The 4,230-nt window shown below is 43.1% G+C and overlaps 1 non-coding gene across 1 annotated transcript; it reads left to right on the top strand.

Annotated features, from left to right (window-relative positions):
* Positions 1 to 1,913: 1,913 nt before the first annotated feature.
* Positions 1,914 to 1,985, top strand: trnaw-cca (transfer RNA tryptophan (anticodon CCA)). Its single transcript has one exon. It is a non-coding gene; the product is annotated as a tRNA-Trp (tRNA).
* Positions 1,986 to 4,230: the final 2,245 nt, after the last annotated feature.

The raw sequence follows: 4,230 nt of genomic DNA, 5'->3' as shown, positions 1-4,230 counted from the left end.
CTGTTTCATCTTAATAATTGATTCCAACACTTTCCCCACTGCTGATGTCAGGCTAATTGGTCTATAATTACCCGTTTTCTCACTCCCTCCTTTTTTAAAAAGTAGTGTTACATTAGCTACCCTCCAGTCCATAGGAACTGATCCCGAGTCAATAGAATATTGGAAAAAGACCACCAATGCATCCACTATTTCTCGGGCCACTTCCTTAAGTACTCTGGGACGCAGACTATCAGGCCCTGGTGATTTATCAGCCTTCAATTTCATCAATTTGCCTAACACAATTTCCCGCCTAATAAGGATATCCTTCAGTTCCTCCTTCTCACTCGACCCTCGGTCCCCAAGTACATTCGGAACATTATTCGTGTCTTCCTTCGTGAAGACAGAACCGAATTATTTGTTCTATTGGTCTGCCATTTCTTTGTTACCCATTATAAATTCACCTGAATCCGACTGCAAGGGAACCTACGTTTGTCTTCACTAATCTTTTTCTCTTCACATCTTTACAGAAGATTTTATGTTCCAAGCAAGCTTCCCCTCCTAATGAAAACCTTAGTCCTCCCCTGTTGAATTCTAAATTACTCCCAGTCCTCAGGTTTGCTGCTTTTTCTGGCCAATTTTTGTGCCTCTTCCTTGGTTTTAACACTATACTTAATTTCCCTTGTTAATCACGGTTGAGCAACGTTCTCCGTTATATTTTTAGTCCAGACAGGGATGTACAATTGCTGAAATTCACCCGTGTGATCTTTAAATGTTTACCATTGCCTATCCACTGTCAATTCTTTTAGTATCCTTGGCCAGTCTATTCTAGAATTGCCAAATTCACACCTCAGACCGTCAAAGTTCACTTTCCTTAAGTTCAGGACCCTAGTTTCTGAATTAACTGTGATACTCTCCATCTTAATGAAGAATTCTACCATATTATGTTACATTTCCCTAAGGGGCCCCGCACAACAAGATTGCTAATTAGTCGTTTCTCATTACATATCACCCAGTATAGGATGGCCAGCTCTCTTATTGGTTCCTCAACATATTGGTCGAGAAACCCATCCCAAATACGCTCCAGGAAATCCTCCTCCACCACATTACGACCATGTGGTTAACCCAAACAATATGTAGATTAAAGTCACCCATGATAACTGCTGTACCACCACTGCACACATCCCTTATTTCTTGGTTGATGTTGTCCCCAAACTTACCACTACGAAACAGTGAGATAGACATTGCAGCAAGGGTCTGGTTATTGTGAAACAACAAGTCTAGAAGAACAGTGACCCCGACATGATTTGACAAGCAGCCCTTTGATCTAGAATCAGACGCACTACAGTTAAACCACGAGGTTTACACAGTAGTTAAGGGATGTTCGTCTATATGAAGGTTCTGCAATACAAGGGACTTTAAATTCCCCGCCCATTAAAATACAGTGAGTAAAATGGGATATGGTTTAACAGTCACATGCAAAGTGTCATGTATTGATGCTTAGGGTCAATAGACGCCAGGGGGCGCCACTGTCGGAGGTCATCGGGCTGTGCGCGCGTGTGCGCGGGCCCTGGTATATAAGAGCGAGTACTATGTCACGTGGGCACTTTGGGAATAAGTAAAGTTGAACCAGGTTTACAGTAGAGTGAGTTTACAGTAACAAGTCTGTCGAGTCATTCTATACATTGCACAAAACACAGGACAAATGATTGAAGTATGGAGTGTCCCTGAGTTAGCATTTGTTTTATTGTGGAAAAGAAGGTGAGGGGTTAATTCATGATGCTTTCCAATGAAAGCAAGACAAAAGGTTAAGAAAAACCATACGGTAACTGTCCAGTGAGCGCTGCTTGCGATACCTGGTGGGAATGGGCAGTAATTTTAAAGCCACTTGTATTGCAGAACCTTCATATAGATGAACATCTCCAGCTCACTGTGTAGACCTCGTGGCGCAACGGTAGCGCGTCTGACTCCAGATCAGAAGGTTGCGTGTTCAAATCACGTCGTGGTCACTGTTCTTTTGGATATTGTTCTTCCAGAATTAATATTTCATTTGCTGTTTGAAAATAAACAGACCCTTGCTCCAAGGTCTGTCTCACTGTTTCCCCGGTGTCAGGCGGAGATACGCCTGCTGCCCTCAATTATTTCATGTGACAGGACACAAAATTTCAAAATCAATCTGCAGGTGGCCACACACAGCAATGAGTAGTCAGGATGGCCGAGCGGTCGAAGGTTCTGTGTTCAGTTCAAAATCTATCTTGAAGACAAGGGTCCAAATCCCACTTCTGGTGTTTATTATTTTTAATCATTAAGCAGAAACAAACACCAACTTTGTAAATATTGAAACATTCATGTTAATTATTTCATTTTCTCCAATCTTTAATTGGTCAATGTTCAAAATGTTTACGCAGGGTTGCGATGCGGGGAGTTTTCACGTGTTAAACGAATGTGATAACCATTACACTACTGAAACACTGCAATTGACACAATGCCAGGAACATAACCAGATCTTTAACCTACACAGCTGGCCGATACTTCAGGAGCTGGTTTTCCGAGAATAGAATGACGGTGCTGTATTTTGGAAGGCAGTGAGTGTGGTAGGAATTGATCTCGTGTTTCCCAGACTTTGCACATCGGAACAGGAGCTGGCCATTTAGCAGCGAGTGGTTAGGATCAGGAATGTACGGCTTGAGACTTTCTGGCCTCAGGTAAGAAGGTGGTGCTCAGGAATAAGGTGAAAGTTTGAATCTTCTGAACTGACTCTCTTTAACAAAATCCAGCACCAGGTCAGACGGAAATGTTAAGCGAGCAGCTGAACTGCTGAATCCCACTTTGAGGGAGTGGGCCGTGGTGTCAAACAAATGTGTTCCGTTTAATGATAATAATTGTTAGAATTGGAATTCAAGCTGCACACACGTGTAGAGGAGACAGTGACCTGAACACAGCACCTTCGACCGCCCGGCCATCCTGCCTATTCAGCGCTGTGTGTGGCCACCTGCAGGTTGATTTTGAACTTTTGTGTCCTGTCACATGAAATAAATGAGGGCAGCAGGCGTATCTGTGCCTGACACCGGGGAAACAGTGAGACAGACCTTGGAGCAAGGGTCTGGTTATTGCCAAACAGCAAAGGAAATATTAATTCTGGAAGAACAATATCCAAAAGAGCAATACCCTAACGTGACTTGAACACACAACCTTTGGATCTGGAGTCAGACACACTACCGTTGCACCACGAGGCCTACACAGTGAGCTGGAGATGTTCGTCTATATGAAGGTTCTGCAATACAAGGGGCTTTAAAATCCCCGCCCATTCCCAACACGTATCAAAAGCAGCGCTCAGCTGACAGTCACCGGATGGTTTGTTCGAAAACTTTTCTCTTGCTTTCACGGGAAACCATCATTAATTAACCCTTCACCTTCTTTACACAATCAAACAGATGCTAACTCAGGGACAGTCCATACTTCAATCATTTGACCTGTGTTTTGGGGAGCGGGCAGGGAAGTGGACCTGAGTCTATTATCTGATCAGTCATGATTGTATTAAATGGTGGAGCAGGCTCGAGGGTCCGTATGGCCCACTCCTGCTCCTATTTCTCATGATCTTATGTTCTTATGCATGTTAACCCATTTTACGCACTGTATTTTAGCGTTCTGGTTGAAAGTGTTCATTACCGATGACACCACGAATCTGGGGCAACTTTTATCAAATTTATCAGCACCGATTATTCCTACCGTGCACACAAAATACAATCAGTAGTGCAGATAAAATCCCACCGTGTGTATTGTCAGATTCAACGCAGTAGCATTTCAAATAAAGTGAAAGAATTTTACACTGAAAAGATTTGCAAGTGTTACTTGTATTTGTGTCTTTAATTAAACTTTGTGGCGCCTGACTCCCGTTCATGCCACTGCTGAATAAGAAAGGAGGATTTGACATTGACCAGACTGCACTGCCCCTGATATTTGTCAGCTCATCCTTTATATTCAGTGGTTTCTCGCCCTTTGATGGGCTGCAGTGTAGCGGATATCACGTTGGCCTCACACGCAAAAGGTCCCCGGTGGAACCGTTTTCTCTGACTCAAAGTTATCTATTTATTGGTGAAATAAAGAGCAATTAATGAATAAGGGAGCCCTTTTGCCAGAAGAATAAATAGCAAATAAAAACAGCAAATGCTGGAAACCTCAGCAGGTCAGGCAGCATTTGCAGGGAGACGAAACTCGCCTCTGATTGTTCATCCACAGCAAGTTTAAACATAA

This window comes from Pristiophorus japonicus, unplaced genomic scaffold, assembly GCF_044704955.1.
Source record: "Pristiophorus japonicus isolate sPriJap1 unplaced genomic scaffold, sPriJap1.hap1 HAP1_SCAFFOLD_52, whole genome shotgun sequence".
NCBI lineage: Eukaryota > Metazoa > Chordata > Chondrichthyes > Pristiophoridae > Pristiophorus > Pristiophorus japonicus.
Note: the sequence above shows the minus strand (reverse complement) of the source record. Positions and strands in the feature narration are given on the sequence as shown.